Genomic DNA, 23779 nt, shown 5'->3' with positions numbered 1-23779 from the left:
AGCTGAACAGCTTCAGGAAAGAGTCTGTTTCGTTAGTCTGGATGTGAGGCTGTGAAGCACCTGTAGCAGTTCCCAGACAGGCTTGATGGACATTTGTTGCAGGGATCATGTCTGTGATTTTGTGGCTACAGGAAACTCAGATGAAATGAGCACACCCCCGTCATCTAACATTCTCTGATCTTCCAAACTGCTAATCCTCAGTCTGGTACATTTGATATCTAAATTCAACAGGTGGACGGGAGTCATATTTTCTTTGACTCCCATTTGTTGCGTCAAGTCGAGTCAAATCAAAAAGGCTGAAGTACCTGCTGGCGAATATTCACAGGATGTCATAACCGGCGCTGTCTGACTTTAATCTAGAGCTAAAGTGGGAAGTGGAGCGGCTGGTTTTGTAGGGGTTTGGGTGTGACTCATGTCTGGAGTTGGTGAAACTCCTAGTGGGTGGTCACTGTGAGGAGAGAGTGAGAGAAAGTCATGGAGAACAAAGGCAGTTATTTAACTTTCATCTCAGCTTGAGGTAATTATTCGCTTTGAATTTGACCCAGTCACACTTTCAAACTGGCCTTGTGCCCTTGGCAAACTGGGAGTTTTCTGTTTTGACATTTTATATAATGAAGAGTATATAGGACAAGGATAACCTGCTGGCATGCGACAGAAGTCACGAGTAGCGTCAGAAGTTCATGGTTTGTGCCTGAGGATTGACTCAGATTGCCTCAAATTTGATCCTTTGATACGGCTGCAGTGTGATCTCTGGGCCTGACATGAAGGTATGTCAAGTTGCCAAATACACACACATACACACACACACACACACACACACATACACACACACACACTCCAACAGGCACACAAACTTCTAATCACTCATCTTTACTCACTAATTCGATAACGAGCCTGAACAGTGGAAACATGTTTTAACGTTTGACATTTGGCCTCAAGAAAAAAAGACAAAACGAGCCTCCCGTCAGTATCTTTGCAGTCTTGGGAGAGGGCAGCCCCCACCCCCACCCTCTCCTGCTGCAGCGAGGGGTTGCTGGTCCTCTGACCCTGGTAATGATGGAGGGTCAGGAGTCAGTTTGTGTGAAGGAACCGTCTACGTCTGCAGAGCGCGTGAGGGAGCGCCTGGGAACCAGAGCTCGCCGTGTGATCCCGTGAAATTGATCTCTCCAGAGGGGAGCAGTGGTGTGTATTTATTTTCATGTGTGGTGGTTGTGTGTGTATGTGTGCGTGTAGGAGGGGAGCGACTGCGACAGGAGACACACCAGCGGAAATGGTAGATCCCAGTGGTTGGCCTGTCTTGCCGTGACCAGGGTGCTCTGTCTGCATGCCTGTCTACAGCAGGAGTGACAGGAGGCAGCGGAGGGAAAAGCTCAGGACGACTTTATGCTTCTCTGCCTTGTGAGACAGAAAAAAGAAGCACATGAGGCCCCTGAAGTAGTATTTCTCATAGTTAAAATAGCAAAATGTAGCACAAAAAGCCAACAAAGCAGAAAAAAATTGTTTGATATTTTGGGAAAAAGTAAAACTAAAACGTGCCAAGCTATTGTTTGTGCACAAAAATTCCAAAACCCTGTTAGTCCAAAAGAAGTCCCACTGGACTGCCCATTTCTTCCATAGCTGGTTACCCACTGCTCCACAGTCCTATTTATCCAATAATACACACTCCCTACAATTAGTTTCTTTTTTTCCAGTGGCATGTGAGACATGGATTCCAGGTGTTTTACTGACCCTTTGCAGCGTTTCCCAGCTGCGTTTGAGCCACTGTTCCAGAGTGTTTATACTGACCCATCCCTGCTTTTCCAAAGGCTTTTGTGCCACCAAATCAGGGTGTTTTTAGCTGAAACACGATCTTGACCTAACATAACCAAGTGGTTTTTGTGCCTAAACCTAACCACACATTCTACACACCATTGTTGAGAAGCACCAAGTTTCAACATATCATCTACAAAATAATGTACAATGAAACATGTCCGTTGTTTGCAGAAACGCACAATGCATTCGACATGGGTTGTCAAGCAGCAAGAAGTGTGTATTTTGGGAGAAACAGGACTTCGGAGCAATGGGTGTTTACTTTAGGGATAACGGGCTGTCAGAAAAATGGGCTTTCAGGCTACTGGCATATTTTTCAGACCAGGGATTCAGAGTTTTGGGCTGTGAGAAAAAAGGGCAGTGCGCTTTCTTTTCGAGGGTTAGATGAGAATATTGATACCACCACAGTAAGATATGCTGCTGGAGCTGACAGCCAGTTAGCTTAGCTTAGAAGACCGGAACCAGGGCCCCGTCTTAGGGTAACACAATCCACGATCAATCTACAACACTGACTAATTATTTCCTTATATGTTGTTTGTTTAGTCCAAACAAATACGTATATGTAAAAACTAGAAGTAGTGGCTCAACAGGGTGTTATATGCCCGACTATTCCTTGGCTGGAAGCTCAGTTACTAACAGACTTGATCACTTTTGTAACAAGGCTAGTCCTTTCCCCCAGTTTCAAGTTTTTATGCCAAGCTAAGCTAAGCACTAGCCACACATAAAATGAACAGTCCAGTCACCATGATGAAATGTTGACATTGTATGTCTCTGCAAACCATGGAGACATTGTATTTTTTAACATCATATTTCTGGAGTGACGTAGTTCTGATTACATGTACGACTTGAGGTTCTCATCAGAAGGAGGAAGGGACGCAGCAGACGACTGTTTGAGAACAATAAAGAACAAAAGCAGGATTTTTAACTGCATGTTGGGACATTTCCATCTGTGTTTGTTGCAAGAAGACTGCTGGCATTTTTCTATTTGCTTTTTAGGCTCAAAACGCCAGTGTTATGCATATTATCACAAAAACAAAACTTGTTTTTTGCTGAGGTGTTGCTGCTTTTCTTAATGGCATTGTGCCCCCAAAAACCAGGTATTATTTTCCTAATCCTAACCAAGTGTTTTTGTACCGAAGCCTAACCGCATGGTAACGACAGCATTGGTACCTCATACAAGTAAAACTGAAAATTAAAATGGTAAGAAACGTAAAGCGTCGACATATCCGCTGCATATCAAACATAGAAACTCAACACTCTGTGGTTTGCAGAAACGCCCAATGCAAACATTTTTCTCGGGCCACTGGGTTGCGGACAAATGAAAGAGCAGTATTAATCTTCAAGTATACCTGTATTGCCGAAAATACAGCTAGTTAGTTGGACAGCATTCATATAGCACCATTTAACATTATCAGGCAATTAATTAAAGTTTAACCATGCACCCCCTGGCATCCAAGACACTGGCGTGCTCATAGGGAGCAATATGAGATTCAGTGTTTTGTTCAATGAAACTTTGACGTAAGGACAGGAGGAGCCGGGGATTGAATCACTAAACTTGTGATCAAAAACAATCCAGCCTTCCTCCTGAGCTGTCCTATTTCTTTTTCAGCTGTTCAAGAACATGAGAACAAGTACAAGCCAACATGGATGAAATCTAAACATCTACAATTCTATCACAACTGGGACAACCTAATCTGCTGAGGAAGATCATGTGATCGGACTGAAATCTCCAGAACAGCCTCTAGAGAACCTTATGAGATTGACATTTCTTTTTCGTGTTTTATCAGTGATAATTCATCTGCTAATCCCATTAAAGCAATTTAAAAATGAGTTTAGATAGGGACAAGTTGAACGTTAAAGAGGGCAAGAGACACATGAGAAGAGGTTGTTTTATGTGTGCGTGTGTCAGTATCTGAGAGACGGACCCCTCCAGTGAAGGCCTGGCTGCTCTTTCATCTCCAGCATCTGCTATTCTTCTTAAACCTCTGCTGTCTGTCTGCTCTGCCTATTTAGATGCGACCACTTCAGTCATATGTGCAGGCTCGTTACGGCAGCTCCAAAACCAATCCCTCCCCGTGCTTATTCAATCACAGAGGGATCTCGTGAGCTCTTTTCTGTCTGTCTGCTCCCTCCTGGAGGCTTTGCGCAGACATTTCGAAACAATCAGATCTATTAGTCGGGACTTGTGATGTCTGATCCTTCCACTGCACATGGGGCCGGCGTGGAAATGCGGCACACCCCGTTCAGAAATTCCTTGAGGTTTGCTTAAATGAAAAAACAGAAAATTTTCAAGAATTTACCATACCTTTGAAGTAATGCCATGAATGTCTTCAAGAACTGATGTCCTCTGTGTTGTGATGTGAAGGGTGGTGAGGGTAATGGAAGGTGTCACTTCAAACAGACCAACTGGGAAAGACTTGCACATTTCCTTTAAAGAGAAACAATGCAGAAAGAGACATTAGTAAAAGTGCAACAATGTGTTTTCCTTATGCCCAATATGATGCAATACACTGTAAACCACCAACCACTATTAAGAGAGGCTGCACAATAATTCAGCATTATTGGTTAGAAAGCCTCGAAGATTCTATTGTGATTAATGACAGAAAATATATTTATTACCATTGCTGTATTGATTTAAACTGTATAATCTGGCCATATTCCAGCATGCAATATAAACGTTTTAATTAGAGTAACTTCAGCCACCAAGATGCAGGACTGAACGCTGCAGAGAGACTTTCCTGCCTGCTGCCATTAGACTTTTTAATGCTCTTAAATAACCACTGTTTTTAACTACTGCAATTTGCACACTGAGTTTTTATATACTACATTACATTTATCATTATTTGATATTTTTAGCAGTGAGTATTTTTTTTAGTATATTTATTTAGTATTTATTTTCAAGATTTTTTTTTAATTTTTCAGTTTTTTTTCAGTTATTGTTGGTTGTGTGTGGTCAGCTGTAACTGGAACTGCAGTGACAAATGTAATCTCCTCTGAAGGATAAATAAATGATCTATCATCTGTTTTAATGGTATTAACTTAAACTGTTTTTTTTTTCACTTTTATTTTGACTGCAACTCAGAACCAAAAAATCAGCACTGACAAATAACACTCCAGGTGAGAGGAAAGATATGTGTATTTAATTTTGGGCTGAACTGTCACTTTAAGTTTAGTAATCATCATAGGTTGATTATGATCAACCGTCGTCATTTACATGATGTTATGGATAAATACTTTTAACTAGAACTCTGAAATCCATACAATGTAATATTGTGTCAGAGAAATCATCTCTCAACGTCCAATTAATGACTTCTCCATCAAATGGAATAACAAACATGACATTATGTATATTAGTTGATGATATAATAAAATATAATATATAACCTATTGTTCAGTTTGCAGATGACACCCTGGTGTGTTGTGCCCACACAAGTCAAATCCAGGTTTGTGGGAAGTCACACACTCACCGGGCTGAGAGAGTCTGACTTACGTGTTGTCATTACATCACTCAGACGCCAAATTCAAAACATTAATTAGACAGACTTCCCCGGCTTGTTTGCTTTTGGACTTGTGAGTGACGTGTGTATGCATTTGTGCGCATGCATGCACGTGTGTATCTGTGTGAGCGCACACATGCATGCTCCCCTGTTCTTTGTGTGTGGTTGCTATGATCTGAGTTCGGGTTCGCTCACCCTGCCTTGGCTTTTCTGTGTGTGAGTGTGTGTGTTTTGTCACAGAGTGGTTAGTGCAGCACTGATTGCTGTTTATTTGGTCTGTGGGTTGACACAGAGCCTAACAGTCAGGAGCGCTACTGACAGCTCTGTTTTTATTGGGTCCCTGTGGCCGTACCAACACTAACACTGGGGTCATGCTCTTCTCTCTGTCCCCTGCACCCTCAGACTCCCACACCGAGCTTCCTGTCTGTCCTTCAGAATAACATACCGTAAATCATTATGATTACAACAAGAACATTTCTAAATTGTAAAATACTGAGAAAATTTGACTTTTGATTTTTAAAAAGGCTATTAATCTGAATGCGCTGTTGAGACAAAATATGCTGACTTTAAAGAAAATCTAAAAGTGCTTACAAGCCCCATAACTTTTTAAAGGAGTTCAAAATTTATTTTTAATTTAAAAAAACCCCCAACTTATTCTTGCATTGAGTTGGAAGATTGACACTATCATGTCTGTGTTTTGAGACCACAGCAGCATGACAAGGCACTGAGCATCTGCACATTTTCCATATTTTTCCGGTTACCAAGAGATGAAAAGTATTCAACTTTGGGTAAAATGCTGCGCTCGTCACTGTCACTTCTCACCCAACATCCAATCACAGTGGAAGAGTGGCGGTTAAATTACCACAAAGACAAACAATCACATCACTGACCAACAACAACAATGGAGAAGAAATATATTAATATACAATATATTAAAATCTCACATTGACATTTTTTGCTTCTGTGGAAATTCTGTATCATAGCAACCAAACTCAACCAAAGCGTCTCAGCTGAAAAAACGCAGTGACTCCAAAGCTCTTTCAGGTGCAACCAGCCTTTTCTGAGGAGCGCCTGGTATTTTCAGCTGGGAAAAGAAAAAACGCTTTGATGGACACAGAGACAATGTTTCAAGCTTTAGCCAGTGGCTGGTTAGCTTAGCTTAGCATAAAGACTGGAGACAAAAGGATACAGCTGGCCTGGCTCTGCACAAATGTGTCAAAATCTTCCTTCCAGCACATCTAAAGCTCAATGATTAAAAGGTTGTAACTTGTTTTTTTAATCAAAACAAAAACCAAGCCAGCTGTTTCCACCCGTTTCCAGCTGCTGACTACCAGATAGCCAAAATAACCTGGCCGTGCATCGGTCTGAACCCCGCATGCCGAAGGAAATAAGTCAGATTGCATGCGGTTGCCCGACTCAGCCGAGTCTAGGGATGAATGATGCCCCAGATTTGTCCTGATTCTGGCTGCCAACAGTCATCACTGAGCAGCTTCTTATTTACTTTTAAATAAGAAGCTACTTTATTTTACAGACATGAGAGTACCAATTTTCTTATCCAACTCTCTACACTAAAGCAAATGCACATGTTTACTGTTCCTGTAAGAGGACTTTAACATCAAATAGAAGAGCTCATGTTATGATTTAAAACAGAAAGTTTTGGGAGGTAGTCCCTTTCTGCGACCTCGACTTGGCAATCGTTCAAAATGGTTTAAAGAATGTTCCTCATAAACTGAGTTCCTGAGATCTGATATCCTTTGATGAGCAGAAATGAAAGAGAAAGTTTAAAGGATTAAATTCTGCGTTGAACATCTGTTAAATCTCGTATGGAGACTCTTGACTCAGCTTTTTTTTTGTGCTGTACTGGGCAGTGCTTGACTAGTCAAAAACCTTTTTTTATACCAGAGAAAGTAACTGGGAGCAAACTCAAGTTACAGTTACTCAAGTTACAGAATACAACACACTATTGCAGCTCAACATTAAATTTAAAAAAGCCACCAAAACATGACAAATGATAACATACAAAATATATGTATTGATTAAAAACATAAAATAACATACAGTCTTAAATTTTACTTCTGCTTAAGAGGGCGAGACCTTCAAAAAGTGGTCTTATGTGTTGCCACCCAACATTCACTGTTATCAAAAATGATGTTGGAAACTATAAAAACAAGGTCAAGGCTGTAAAAGACCGGAATTTTCCTTTAACATTTTATTTTTTCACAGTCTACAAGTGTTGAATTGACCATCCAACCATCTCCGGTCATGACTCGTCAGCCCTGGCACACAGATGTAAGATAAACGTACACACACTCGCCTACACATGCTGACATGCTCAAGATGGTATATGGTACATGAACACTTAGTCAACCATGTAATGTGACCCTGTCTCAGCCAACACACACACACACACTGGTAAAGAGGTCACCGCTTTACCATCTGGTGGTCAGACCACCACACACACACACACACACACGCACACACACACACACACAGTCACACATAATGATATAATAACCTGTACTGTCCTACCCACTGGACTGCCATGTCTGTGTGTTCACCCGACCTAACCACACACACACACACATACACACACACACACACACACACACACACACACAGCTGACATCTCCCTTTACTGATGAGAGAATCGGGGGAGGAGGGGAGTGGGATGCCGCGATGGGACGGCTGTGGGTGTGTGTGTGTCTATGTGTGTCCCTGCTGTAACGGCTGCTCCCGGCCGTTCACACAGCTGTCTGCAAGACACACTCACACACACAAACACACACACACTGAGCGGCTGTGAGAGATCCCCCCCACGACTGCTTCCCAGGCCTGTGACGGAGAGAAAGGGAAGGAGGGGAAACGGCTGGGAAGGATTACACACAAACACACACACGTACACAGCAACAAAGCACGCGTAAAACACAATGCACACACACACACACACACACACACACACACACACACACACACACACACACACACACACACACACACACACACACACACACACACACACACACACACACACACACACACACACACACACACACAGAAGCACACGTTACCTTGACAATGTTTTGGTGCCAGATAGCTGAAGAACAGATTAACATTGTACTCCACCAAGTCAAACGTGCATGAGGTATCTTCTTTTTTTAAAACTAATTTTGTTGTCAATGTTTCTGAAAAGCAGCATTGTGGCTAATTTGTTTAAACAGCACAAATAATCTTAGCGGTATATTAAATGTTGGACATTTTTTGCAGTTTGGGGTTATTTGGGTTATTAAGTAACTGCAGAAAAAGGTGGGAATACTGTGATATCTGTGCAGCAGCGCCGTAGAACTCGAGATATGTTGATGGTCTCTCTCTCGTCTTGCATTCAACTTCATTTTTATTCGGCCTTGTCTCAGTCACAGACAATGAGAACCACAACTGCGGGGATATCACTAAATTGCTTGTGCACAAAAGAAGACAAACTGATTTTAGCTCCTGAGTGTTTGTTTTTGTTTGATTATACAAAATAAAGAAACATTTTCACACATAAAATTCACCCCTTTTTTATGGTAATGTGGATCTTTCACATCAGTTTAACCCTTTGAAACCTGATGTGATTTATCTTTTCAGATGCCTTTCATAAGTATTTAAACCTTTAAACCCTGGGCAAATTGGTGCGAAGAGGCAATGACCAACTTGGCAAAAAATGCTTCACAAATTAGTAGATCTATAAAATTATTTGTAAAAAGCTAGGGAAAAATGTATAAAGAAAAAAAAGGAAAAGCCTTGGAAAGAAAGTCTTCATAATTATCATAAACACATACTTAGTTCATGTTACAAAATTATAATAATTTTTAATGCACTTTTTCCAGGTCATTTCAATGTTTGTTTTTTGTTTTTTTTTAACTTTCATTCATTTACATTATTATTATTATTATTATTATTATTATTATTATTATTATATTTTCAGGTAGTTTGCTTGTACTTTTATCTAATTTCTCACAAATTTTGGGGTCATTTCTTCTTTCCTTGCTCACAGCCTTTTTCCCATGTTTTTGAAGGATATCAAGCCAAGATCAGGTTCCACATGGTTGAGTAGTGTCTATGGTTTGCATGTTCCACATTTTATTGCAAGTGTGTCACGCAGTGTGGGACTCCCACTGGTCTGATGTTGGTTTTGTCTCGGTCTTGATATGCTTTGATTTTAGTCATGACTTGGTCTTGGTTTAGTCAAACTTTATTTGAAGGTAAAACACAAAGTGGCCAACATGTTGGTAATAATGCCTCGTCGCATGAAAAACTGAGTAGGCATAGCTGCGGGTGGAGCATCTACGTGACTGTCCCACCAACTACGTGACTCAATGTCAGTCCAAGATCAGCCCCCTGCACTCCTTCATCATGAAGCAGAAGCCCTGAAGAAAAAGTTAGCGTTTAGCTACCGATGAGGTGTTTGGGTGAAAGGGAGGCGGTTAGGATTAGAGCAAGAATAATGTTACATCTCGCTCCTTATGAGGTGAATCACTTCTTTATGTTTCATGAATGAAGTAATTAAATAAAGTTGATTATTGCTATGTTTGGCTTCATATCTTTTCACTACGATGTTTTGTTGTAGCAGTTGCAGCGTCGGTGGGTTTGTCCTTCAGTGGTTGAGGGCGTGGTTTTTAGGCTGTGTCATGTCGGCTTTAAATGCAAAGTGTCTGCAGATATATATGTCTCTGGAAAACAACAATACGGTAGTTAAAAATTAGCCAAAAAAATCTGTCAAAGAATCTGCTCCTATTCCTTTCCACATCTGACTTATTTTTAAAATGTGATTAGCACCTATTGAAATTGACAAAGTAAAAATAATATCCAAGTTATTAGAAAAACAGCAACAAAATTATTCAAATCAAGTCTTCCACAAAAACATTGGCTGTTCATCTAAATGTCTTTTCTTTTTGTTGAGTGGCAAAAATGCAAGCAGTGTGATGTTAACCACCATCTTCCTCTAATCTTATCAATAACCATGCCCATTCTCCGAATGTAGTTAATATGCCACAAGGTAAAGTGAACCATAGTTTTGGCATAGGGAACCAAGCCTATTTGTTGTTCTGGTATGAGGAACAGTGCTTTTGGACTCGCCTGTGCAGAACCAACACTCTGACGGAATACTTCCCAATAACGCCATAACATTTCAATAACACTTAATAATAAATACATGTGAGAACAGAGTGAGCAGGTTCTCTCACCAGGAAATTGTCCATAGTTAACAGGAAACAGGACCACAGTCTCAACAGGAAGACACGGGCAGCCGCTTTTGGTGAAACCAAACCTCGCCGTTAGCCGATTTAGCACTTTTTAACAGTTATAAAGATGTGTGTGTTGTCCCAACAAGACAAATAGATTTGCTACTTAAATGGTCACATCCTTTGAAAGGCTGTAGGTTTCGCTTCTGGAGATGTTTTGATTGGAGAAACTGTGCTATTTTAGTTATTTGTTGAGGGCCTCACGGTATTTCGGACGTGCCATGTGAAAACATGCAGCGGACTCAGGATTATTCCCCATGTTTATGTTTGTATCGGACGCTTTACACTGTGTTTGTTTTCCCTGCAGATGGAAATAGACAGAGGCTGAAGTTTCACAGGCACAGGAAAGGCTTTGTTGGCACTATGATCTGTCACTGCAGGCGTCAGTATCTGAAATCTGCACCGACGTACGGAGTCCTTGATGGGGATCAGGTTCAGTCGAGAGGTATTGGATGTATTCAGTGGGTTTTAATGAGAGACTAATGTAAAAAATGAAGAAAGATGGAGAGAAAGAATTAAAGTCACTTGACAGGATGAGGCCCCATGAAAATCAAAGTTGTGACATCCCAGCAATGACTCCAGACCCCAGATTTAATGCTGGGTGTTCACCGCACATATTTGCTTTGTAGCTTTTTAGCGATTCTCATGAATATTTGGCAGCGTGTTGTTTAGGCGACAGCGGGTTCCTCTTTGTGTATGTTTGCGTGTGTGCGGTGGCGTGTGTGAGCGAGCGAGTACTGTTGTGGTTATTGATGCATACTTCTTATGAGGCACGGCATTATGAGCTGGGCAGAAGTTAAGAGGGTGGTGGTGTGTTTGTTGTGTGTGTTGAGAGTGTGGGAGCGAGACAGAGAGGAGAGACAAAGACACTGAGACAGAGGGAAAATAGGGAATCCAGAAACACGCAGAGCAAAATTAAAGGTTAACAGAGACAAAGAGAGAGACACTCGGGCCAAAACAGAACAACTGCATGTGTGTAAGAGGACAAATAAGAGAGTCAGAGAGTAAGAAAGTTTGTGTTTGTGTGATACGGTGGCAACCTGATCCAGTGGGAACAGGGAGTGAACGTGGGCCGCACAGAGCCCTAAACACAACAACAGGAAACCATGAGCATATACATGATCATCACTTGGTATTTCACATAACCAACCCTACCTCATAGGCATTATGTTTATATACAACTAACTTGCTAAAGTGGGTATGTTTTGCAAGAAAAAGATTACATTTTGAGGAAAACGAGGAACTGTCATTCATCAAAATATCTGGCAAGTTGCAAACTGTTTATACTGAAAGCATCAGCAAAACGTTAGCACAATTCAGTGTCCAAAATGTACTTTTTGATTCTCAAGTCAAAATGTCTGGTAGGTGAAAAAATCCCCCGGCCAAACATTTTGTTTTTACAGGCCAAAGTGATAAATTGCCTCTTTTTGTGTCACATATGCATTCATTTCAGTGCATTGAGATAATAGTGTAGTATTATGTTGAAGGCAGAATTAAACGAGAGAAAAACCAAACAAAAGATCTGCACACTGTACTAAAAGCTCCCAGTAAATTTTAATTTTGCAACTTTTTGATCAGAAATCTTCATTAGGCATTTGCCTGTGATTTGCACCCATAGAAATCTCAAAACAAAGTAAAAAATAATATCCAAGTTATTGTAGAAACAGCAACAAAATAATTTAAAACAAAAAAACAAACAGCCTCATGCAATGTTATAAAAAAATAGTCTTCCACCAAAACATTGGCTGTTTATTTAATTGTCTTTTCTTTTTGTTCAGTGGCAAAAATACAAACAGCGTGATGTTCACCATCTTTCTCTAATCTTATCAATTACTATTGTCATTGTGAGCTTAAGAACTGATACTGTGACACTGTAAAGACTAAATTGATAATCCATTAACTGGAAAAAACAACTGATGAATAAAAATAATAATAAAAATAATAATTAGTTGCTCACAGTATCGTGTAAACTTTCCCACACTGCAGATGATTTAAAATCTACTCACTCTGACATTTGGCCATAAACGACCATACTGATCCATTGAAAGATGTTATGCTTGATTTTTGACACGCTATTTCAACAAAGTGGACTATGTCGAAGCTCAACTTGATCACTGTTTAATGGTGATTTCTCTAAGAGTGTATGTGCGTGTGAGCATGTGTGTGCGTGTGTGTTTTCATGGGTGTGGGATCTACAGCAGCAGCTGGTGGATTATACAGGCCTGATGTGTCCCTCATGTCCTTTAGAAGCTGTCGTCATGCTTCCTGTATTTGGCCAGTAGTGCATGATGTCACTTCCTGCACTGGATTGCATGTGTGTGTCTGTGTCTGGTCTGTGTGTGTGTGTGTGTGTGTGTAAGGGTGGGGACCATGCCGGGACCCAGCTGCAATGGGCTCCCAGCTGTCTGTCCCAAATGAATGTAACTAACACACTCACATAGAACAAAGGACAGACATCATTGCAGGAATCTGAATGTATCCTTAAGCCAGATACATTTCTTACACACCGAGTCACTGATTCACAGCTATGTCACATCCTAAATGTGAATACAGTTGCTATGGAAAACTGTCATACTCCGAACTAATTTGGCTATTTTCATTCAACGTGTGAATTTTTGGGGGGTATATTTGGATCCATTGTGATATTTGTGCGTGTTTTTCTCCACACATTTGATATTATGTTAAAGGAAATATAAAGAAAAAAAAGTCATTATGCATCAAAAATAGCTGCCTTCTCATGCACTTCCTACGAAAGATCATGCACCAAAATTCATACATATTCCACCTAATCATGAGCCAGTAATTTGCATATATCCCATGTATTTGGGAAAGTCACAATCACCTGACAAATGTGCTGACTGGAGTAAAGAAGGAAGCGGTTCTGTAAGGTGGTACGTTTGGATAGTGGGTGGGTCACAAAACACAGGACGCTCGTATTCATACCTTAGTAAACTTGAGTGATTGTAAGGTTCGGCATCACCATGTTTTTCTCCTAACCCTAACAACAGTAACTTTACGTATGTAACATCACATTAAGTATGAAAGATATTTTGGGGGGCATACGTATGTAGAATATCTTATGAACTGTCGAAAACAGATACAGTATAATGTGTAGATTGAGTATGTTTGTTTCATTTGAATGATGCTGGCCTTACACCAAACAACTTTTTAAGTAATTGGATAAAATTAAACATAGCTAATACTGTAAGATTTTAGTCTTGGCTCATGCAAATAGTGAAGCTTAATGATGCAAACATTGACGGTAAACGGTAAACATAGAGGGGGTGCTATGGAGGCATAAATGTGAGTTATTGTCGTGAGAAAACCAAATGATTGAAACAGTTCGCCTCTCATTCCTCCCACTAAAGTAGCACTGCTAACCAATGGAGTCTGGTAGCGAGTTGAGGCAACAAATTCCAAGGCATAAAGTTTATACACAAATACTGTTTATCTTAATGAATCACACTGATGCTGAGTTGAAAAGAATAATGTCGACATACGACACCTTTTATCTTGCGTTTCTACAGTTATGTGTTTTTGCAGAGACGTAAGGAATTGTTAATATTGTTGTATTTCTTAAAGGGAGTTTGGCATGATATTTTCCACCAGTAGCAGGATGGAAAATAATCTCAAAACAAATCTAGTATTAGTCTTCCAAATACTGACCCTGCAAGATCACCAGTCTTTCTAAAATCTTATAGTTTGTGTCTAAAAAATTCACATTGTATTTACATGTGAAAGGGTGTTGTGCTTAAGTCATTGTGTATGGAAGCATATATAGCATGAAGGGGATGATTAAGAACAGAGAATAATGAAAGGATATCACAAAACTAAAGCTGAGTCATGCTGAGGTGACAAGATCCTGGTGTACAGTAGACATTTTGCTGACTCACTGTGTCTCAGATGTCCTGACTCATTACTGGAAAAGCACATGAAGTTTGACAGCATAATGTGATTATTGGACAAGTGTTTTACAAGTATGAGGTTTGTCTGGTTTGGCTGTGATACTCTTATAAATGCTTCAGTTTATATTGCATCAGCTGATTCAAGGAAGAGAACGAGACAAAATGTCAAGTAAACACAAAGAGCGATACTCAGATCCTTAACAAGAACAAATACAAGTCCAAAAATCTGGTGAACCAAAACCACAAGCTCTGCTGCTTGGATAAAAAGCTCTTTGTTTTTGTAGACACTGACGTTTTAATTTTTAACATTTCTCAGAATAAAACAAAAACACCACATTTAAATTCAAACAGTTCATCAGGCTAATGTTCACTGATTATGTGGTATAATGACAGTCACATGTTCATCCATGAATCCTGGGAACATCTCAGCTCAACCAATCGTCAATCGATACACGTTCACAATCATCCGTCCATCCAACCAACCAACCAACCAACCAACCAACCAACCAACCAAGCAAGCAAGCGATCAACCATTACCTCCATCCATAATCCATTCATTACATCCAGCAATTTATCCATCCATCCATCTTTCTATTAATCCATCCATCAATCCAGCCAACCTCTATCTATTACATCCATCAACCAAATCCATTAAATAAATCACATACATACATACATCCACCATCCCTTTCATCCATCCATCCATCCATCCACTCCCTCAAACATTTCTGTCAGTCCATCTATCCTTCCATCTGTTCATCTGTCCATTCCTCCTTCCTCTCATCTATTCGTTCTTGTTAGTGTGACCCCGTTTCAGAGTCTATGGTTGGCAGCCGGGCTGCGGACACACGTGGTTCATTGACTGGGAAAGGTCTGGCAACACACTCTGTCTCTCCTCTCACACCATTTATTATCTGGACAGCGAGACTCCCAGGACCCCGGAGCTTGTGCTCACATGAACACTGACACACACACGGAGGAAAATGAGCAACATTCAGTGTGAGAACTTCAGCGAGGTCTCTTCACCAGAGTCACACAGATGTTCCTCTTGGCACCTCAGCAGGTTATGGTGGGGCGGCTCAGGGGGCCTTTCTGGGGTCTGGGGGGGCCGCCGGGGCCAAACAGGGCCCCAGAGCCTGGATGAGAGCTTCCTTTGTGGGACACAAAGCATTGTCTGTGCTGGGAAAGGCCATGGGGATGGGAACACCGCCCAGAGCTGGACACTGAGCAGTGATTCAAGTTCTATGAGTGTGTGTGTGTGTGTGTGTTTATTTGAGACACAGAGACAAGAACAGTGAGTCTGAGTGTGGGAGAGAGAAAGAGAAAGTGTCCTCACATATGACATATGACGGGTGCTGTGTGTGCGCGTGAGATACTCCAGACTGCTCCATGTACGATTAAAAGACGTAGTACGAGTTGTGTGAAAATCTGTCTGAGAGTGTGAGAGAGCAGCTGGAGGGACAACGTCAGAGTGCTTCACTGTTTTTCTCTTCAGGGTCTCAGCACTCAAGAGCGGCAAAGTGAAACTGATCAGTTGCTAGTTGATGAAGTATTGCAGCAAGCATGCTAACAGCTAAAATGTCAACCAGCTAATGGGACAAAACATTCAGTCATTCGTTCAGATTACATACAAGTAACATTTACTCCTGTCTTGTGGCCATAGTATCTGCAAACCATTCCTGTTCGTGGAGAACTTAAAACTCAGAGTTTAAGAGGAGATGAAAAGAGGACAGCTTTCTCCAGAGTAGATGCTGGCATTTCACGTTTCTCAACTGACCACTTTTCAGTACTCACTGCTGTAAAGCTCATCAAATAGTAAAAGTATAAATAGTGATTCTCATTGTGTGTCCCTAGATGGCTCTTTAGTTTTATAACAATACAAAGCAGCATTAAGGACCATCAAGAAAGTTGAGTTTTAATAATTAATCTTCCTGATGTGCATGCACTTTTATGTTAAAAACTTAATATCCTCGCCACCGAACCCTCTCCTTGTGTTATATACACATTTTAAATAAAATAAATTATGTACGGATTAGGGATGCACGATGATATCGGCACATCATCTGTATCTGCATATATCAGCTTTAAAATGAAATGGAATAGGACAACATGCTGATTTCTGCTAATATCGCAAACCAACATTTTTTTTAATTGACAAAGTGAGCATGTACAACACATCAACGCTAAGCTGAAGAATTTTTATTATTTTGCACAAAGAATGGATACTGAAAAGCACTGTATATCATGCCTCCATCTGCTGGTGTGCCGTCCTGATAAGTTAAATTTTGACACGATCAATGGATTTGCTTGCAGGCGTAAAGTTCATCTTTTGGAAATTCATCTTTCAAAATTTAACTTTAAGGTGTCCATTGGCAGTGCCACTAGGTGTTGACATTGTACATTTCTATAAACCACGGATGAGTTACATTTGCACATTATATATGCAGCAGACATGATATGATACTTGAGGTTTTCTTATGTTTCAGTTTTTAATTTTATGTTGTGACAACTCAGGGGTTAACGTGTGGTGCAGTTTAGATATAAAAACAACTTGGTTAGAGTTAGGAAAACATCATGTTTTGGCTTAAAATACTCGGTTCATTCACTACAAACATGGCTGCAAATGTCCTAAACTGTCATAAAAAAATATCTGCTTCCGTTGCTCACATTTTTATTCTGGCTAGTGGGCTGTGACACCATCAATGTACATGTTAAATTTCACGGAACAAACTTTGCTGATTTTCAACCAGGTCTGTGTCACTGTGGTGTGAACGGCGTGTGCAGATGAACGGTGTTTGGCTTCCCCGGTGTGTCGGCAGTCCCGGGAGCCTCCTGCCCGTACTGTGATCAAAAGTCTGCCGCGTGACCCCAAACGTGTCATTTCACATCAGCTATCTGTATTTTACATCATCTGGTGGACTTTGGCTGGTGGACAGGAACCACGGTCACACAAACCTGGTTGAAAATCAGCAAAGTATGCCTTTTAGTAAAGAAAAGTGCAGCAGTAAATCAGGAAAGTTCATAATTAAAAACACAACTTTCTGATGGCCCTTAATGTTACTTTTTATTGTCTGAAGGCCTAGAAGCCATCTGAGGACACATAATGAGAATCACTGTTTATACTTTTACTGCCCTGTGAGCTTTACAGCATGAGTACTAAAAAGTGGTCACTTGAGAAATATGGAAGCAATATAAATGTTTCAACAGAAACAACAACGTCAAATTAACCCTGGGATAAAGCTGTTACTATGGCAACAGACAATCTAACAAGCAGCTCCACCCGGCTTTTCTTTTCAAATATGATAAGATATGGTGCTGATGAAGGACCAGGAAGCGTGGCAGCTATTTTAAGACTTTGGGGACCGTCGCTTGCGAAGCTAGAAAAAGTTGGCATGAGCCAAAAGAGTGAGGCTTGCATGTGTGCGTGAGCGTGAGTTAGGGGCGGAGTGGGGGGTTTCAGGGACGGTGGGAATGGATGAGGAATGTCAGAAAGCCAAAGAAGGGGAAAGAATGAAAACAAAAAAGCAAAGAAGTGGTTTATGCCCGCAGAACAAAGATGGAGAGAGGGGTTTTTTATAATTGGCCTTTTCCTTCGGGTCCCAGACTCACTGGCTGAGAGGAGGAGACAGGGGGGACAGAGGAGTGCACGCCGTCTCTCTCCAACACACACACATTCACACACACAGACAGACCACAAACACAGTCCAAACTGGCGAGGACTCCAGGAAGATATTAGGAGAGTTTGGGACTGAGGTGATGTGGGAACCTCGATAAACCATCACCGTCTAATTACTGTCGCCACAGCTCTTTTACTGGCCAAGCACATTACACCAAAACAAAACACACACACATAATCACTCACAATGTGCCACACACACCCGAGCTGTTACAAAAACTTCTGAAAACACACAGACACACAACGCTCCACTTCAGCACATGTGAACATCAGGGCAGGTTGGTCCCGGGCCCTGAAGTTCTCTGTGGGTAGCTGTGTTTTACATAAGACAAGCGTGACCCTAATGCACCATGGAGAATGTGTGTGTGTGTGTGTGTGTGTGTGTGTGTGTGTGTGTGTGTGTGTGTGTGTGTGTGTCTGTGTGTACCCTGTGCAAACCACCCTGGAAAGCCCCGTTGCCTTAAAAGCCATGTGGGTCTGCAAACCCTGCAGAGCTGCTGTCTCATAGTTTATTCAGCTATTTTTAGGAGCCCGTTTATTTCAGCGTTTAGGAAAACAGAAAACCTGAGAGAGTTTGTGCAGAGGTTTACTTTCTCACAGGGAGGTTGAAGAAAATTGAATGTTTTGGTATTGTTTTTGGTATTGTTTTTTTGCGATGTTTCCAGCGACGAGGCTCATGCACCCGAGAATTTATGCAAGAGAGGGCATCAATTATATTGTTTACGCTCATGAAATATATCACAGCCATCTCAGTTTTTACCCACTGCAGTACTGGTCATACAACATTTATATTCTAACAATATAACAGTTTTGTAATATTGAAATCAAAGGGTTTTTTTTCTTTATCAAAATTTAGGAGTGATGTAGTGGGAGGGAAAGGAATATAAAGTTTGGGTTTGTTTGCACTTCTTTATTTCCAAGTAATTAGTGCCATAACTAAATTTAAATTGGATAAATATACTATTTGAAAGACTGAACTCTGTATAAAAAATACTGGAGGTTCTCTGAGGCCCCTCTCACCCCTTAAAGAAGTAAAATGGTTTAGTCCACCCCTGCACTAACATTCATCTCTAAAGGCAGTTAGAGCCGAGTGACTGCTTATGCTGCTGAAGCACCAGCGTACACTGTGATGTCCTTACAAGAATGAGAAATCCAAATTCCAAAAAAGAAAGACAGAAAGGAAAGGGAACGCTTATACACAGGGCCCAGAATTTGGTGTCATGCTTCTGCCAAAATTTAAGCCATATAACAATATTTTCATATTGCGTTTTACAAATAGTCACAGAAAGTTATGCTTTATCCTAAGTAGAGATTATTGCCGAATGAATTTTGTGAAAACAAAATATGCTTTTCATAAGAAATACAATTTCATGACAAATGGTAAAATTATGAATCAGTGTGGAATGGGAAAATCAATACACTGCACAGTAATACTAAAGTTGTTTATCAGTTTCTTCTCAACAATTTTCCTGAAAAAACAAAACCAAAGCAACTGTGCACTGTAGACGTAAGCAAATGTTACTCGAACTGGAGTAAATGGTTTATTTCTTTGGAACTATTTTCAGCTGTGGATTAATGTAAATTTGTTGCTCCAGTGAATATTTATGGCAGCTTATTATGTAATATCCTTTTTCCAGCAAAATAAACAAGTATGAGGTTTTTTGAAACCTGGGAAAACCTGTTAATAATAGCTGATGGTCTCCTTGCCCATTTCCATTAATGTAGTAAAGTATGTCTTTCTATTTGTTTGTTTTTTTCCTGGTGTATCACTTTCAATGTCACATGCCCCCTGAAAAAACAGGCTCATAAACAGTCAGGAGCAGCATGGAGGCCAGTAAAAATGTTACAGTGGTTGCTTGTTTTATATCTATTACTCATGCAGTCTCTCTGTCAAACTAAGTGCTGACATTTAACAATGTTTGAGCATTATTTGGACAGAGACAGAGTATTTTGTGGCATCACGTCATTGCATCGTGTGGCAAAAGGGCTAAAATTAGCATGTCCACGCGGGTGTTGAATTTCAATAACTGCCGATCGAAGCCGATTGGCTCTGGAGATGATAAACAGCCATGACTACTGCAATTGATACGGGAGTTAATGCTGATTGTAACCTTTCCGATATGTGACCAACACCCGATTTTAGCGTGCATTTGTGGGTTTTTATCCAGTGGGATTTAACCGTCACCCAGTGCAAAACTGTCGTGCACTGATGTGTTTTTAATAGACAACAAAAGATGTGTCACTATTTACTTCCAAATACAGCTTTTTCTTGCCTTGATTGATTCGGTTTATAAGCAAGTAAATACAGAGAAAATATACACACAGCACAATATGCCTACACACTTACACACTCACGGAGCCAGACAAACAGTAGTACCGTGCATCTCGTCACTGAGCGGGCTGCAGTAGCTCCGGTTGCGGTGTCTGGTTTCCACATGATGAGAGTGTAATCCTTGCAGGTTCCTGCCTGCTGCTTTGTTTTCCCCATCGTCTGACTCATCCCTCCAACCTGTGGGAAGGAGGGAGAGATGGACTATGTCACTGTCATAACACGGGATTACTGTCTACAATACACTTTCTCAAAGGGATGGGAACGATGCCCTGGAGTTTCTGTGCTCTCCTCTGTCTTTGTCCTCTCACTTTTCTCAGATTGCACTTTTTGTTTATCAGCCATCATCACCTTTCCTTTTCCTTTTCTTCCTTCTCTCCTTTCGTTTAGGGTTTCCTGGTTTACATTCATATTCTAATGAACAGTCGATTAAGGCTTTTATTTTAAAATCTTATTAGCAAGTTAGAGTTTTTCATTTGTAATTACAACCACGAATTCTTTGTGACCTTGCGTCACAGAATTTCAACAATACACAACAATCACAATCACATACACTAATTTAAAACTTTGGGTCAAGATTGTATCATCGTTGAAATCTTTGCAAAGATTTGTGTTGTGTTACAATTGTGTCAGAGACTGTGAGCTTTTGTGATTTTTACAGGTTATTTTTGAGGTGTTAAGTAAAACCTTTGCACATTTAAATGTTGCCAAGACTCTCTTGAAAGCTTTGGGTCTCTGCCCCTCTGGGGGTTTCTGTCAAGGGATTTTTCTCTTGAAAAAAACTGGTTCATGGGGCTTTTGGAAAAAGGAGAAACAGAGAGGAGAAACTCTCCATTGATCACATTTAATCAAATTAATATTTTAAGCAGGAACAGCCAGTAAGACACGATTTTGCTATTTTAGCCTTGTTTTTATCAAGATGTCTGATTCAGTTCATTTTAGTTTGTTACTTGTTAGAATGATTATTTTTGTGTTTCCGTTGTCTTGTGGATGGTACCAGTAGAGCCACATTAAGGCTTACTGTTTTTTCATCAGCTCTTTGTTGAGTGACTGAGCACACTGATCCAATAATAAAAGTGGAGCCAGAAACACTGCATACTGTTGATTGTTCAAGGAGAATCATCACTGGACCCATAAGAACTGAATGCTCAAAGCGACTATTATTTAAATATCCCATTAATTGCGAAGGGACTCTTAACATTCCAGCCTGTTCTTTTAGTTTTGAAAATGATGCTGTGTCGTTCTGTGATTACCAAGGTGCAGACATTCCTCTGCATCGCCCAAAAATACAGCATGAAGTGGATAGAGCAGGGATGTGACTATCACTACCCAGTAACAACCCTGTCTACATTTAAAGCAATGTTTCCGCAGTGAAATGAAATGAGGGGCTAAATTTGCTTGAATTGTTGTGACTGCAGCATCACAAAATCCTGGAGGGCCTGGATAGTGGGTTTGTGCATTGAGTCCTTTTCGAGCAAGAGCAAATAGTGACTGCAGTGTTTCTGGCTCCAACTTTTAGTACTGTTTCCATGTGCCAGGTACCTCAACAGAGGGATGACAAAAATGGGAAATGTGTGAAGTGGCTCTTCATTTTTCACATCAGAAACGCAAAAATAACCACTCTAATGTGTACCAAACTGAACTGAACCAAACTGCTTGGTGGAGCTGATGCTTAAGATCACTGTCTGTGGCTGAAACACTAAACCCATCTACAGTTGGGGTACATGTGTATGGATTACGAATAGGTTGTAAAAGTACAATACCTAAAGGAAACATAAGAACATAAGAAAAGTATCTTGCTTTTTTTCTAAAAAAGTAATATATACCTCTGCAACATACATTTGTGAAAACATCATAGTGATAGCAACGTAATAATTGTTGCTTGCAAACCTGAAAAATGTAAAAAAAAAAAAAGAAAAAAAAAAGTGGTGTAACATGCTTCCAAATCAAATGCAGAATAATAGTGTAAAACTGCCCTACTCTGACTAATACATATTGCATCAGTCAACATATATTTTTTTTATCATGACCAATAATAATTTGTACTATCGCTCCAAAACATGTCTCAGACGATGTGTGCTCACCTGTGTTACTGACTTCTTGATTATTATTTGCTTTTATTGTTAAACTCAATAAAAGCAAATAATGTCACAGATTTTTAGATGTGTGACAAACACTGACCTTGATCTTTACTCTCTAAGTGAGCTAATGCAAATACATCCACACAATATAACTTTCTCTCAAGTCACCAAGCTTGCTCTTTCTCTCCCACCCCTCCTACTTTCTCATTATCTGTGTGAATCCCAGGTCTTATCAGCTGGCACCTGCACCTCTGCTCAGCTTTAGCAGACTAAATCCAGCCGGATCACAGCTAAACACTGTGGGATTACAACACAGTTTAACACTGAAGCATTGAGGTTTAGGCCTGAAAGCCTTTCCGAAGCTGGCTCCCCACACATTAACAATCAAACGCGTTTGCACCCATCCGGTTTGACGTGCGGTGAGGCTTAGCTGCAAAAAGCCACCTGTCTCTCAAAGCCTGCGTTTGATAATATGATAAAGCTGACCTTTAACCATTCACACACATGCTTTTATTTAATGTTTTCTTTCCTATGGCAATAAAGAACATTTTGATAAATTATCAAAATGCAGCCTGCAGTGACACATTCAGTCCTCACTTGAGTTTAACAAACTGGCAGCTCCAAAAAAAACAATTACAAACTTATTCAAGATCCTACTTGCAGCCATAGTGGAGTCGAGGTGATGGTTTGCCCTTTGGGTGGAGTCGCTACATCAAAAGCTTCACATACACTGCCTTCCCAGGTGCCAAAACAGCTTAACAGAGTACACTAAAGAGCTTACAACTCATCTTGTACTGCACCAACATACCGCCGTCCACCTGGCAGGACAAACAGTGCCAATAACGAAACCTCACCTGCACCTGCACTGATTATCCGCCCTCACCAAGTTTGTTTCAAACATCTTCCCCAACGGAACAGAAGGACGAATGAAAGGAGTTCAAGCGCACCATGTCAAGTCGGAGGGGTTTGACGTGTGTTTTTGAACTTTGGGGTTTGAAATATTCTCTTCGCCCCAGGAGTGGAGATGTGGTCACCTAAACAACGCTGGTAAGAAAAACAAATGAAGGTCGGTGTATTTTCATCTGGAAGAAAAGCAGGAAGCTTCCAATACCGAATGCCAACAGTTCAAAGAGCTGTAGGGAAGCAGGAGAGGGCACACACACACACACACACACACACATGCACACATACACACACAGTATG

The 23779-nt window shown here is 40.6% G+C and overlaps 1 protein-coding gene across 2 annotated transcripts in view; it reads right to left on the bottom strand.

The window, feature by feature from the left end:
* hey1 (hes-related family bHLH transcription factor with YRPW motif 1) overlaps window positions 1-23779 on the bottom strand; it is a 59450-nt gene that overhangs the window by 14932 nt on the left and 20739 nt on the right. The window contains exons 2-3 of one of the 2 annotated variants that reach the window (XM_042506698.2): window positions 20514-20675; window positions 4115-4237 (exon numbers count right to left, since the gene is read on the bottom strand). The gene's annotated coding sequence lies outside the window, so the exon portion shown is untranslated. The remainder of the gene's footprint in view (window positions 1-4114; window positions 4238-20513; window positions 20676-23779) is intronic. The other variant, XM_088090495.1, reaches the window with a different exon arrangement.

The sequence above is a fragment of the Plectropomus leopardus genome, chromosome 17 (genome assembly GCF_026936395.1).
Source record: "Plectropomus leopardus strain MGB_pleo_1.0 chromosome 17, ASM2693639v1, whole genome shotgun sequence".
Taxonomy (NCBI): domain Eukaryota; kingdom Metazoa; phylum Chordata; class Actinopteri; order Perciformes; family Serranidae; genus Plectropomus; species Plectropomus leopardus.
Note: the sequence above shows the minus strand (reverse complement) of the source record. Positions and strands in the feature narration are given on the sequence as shown.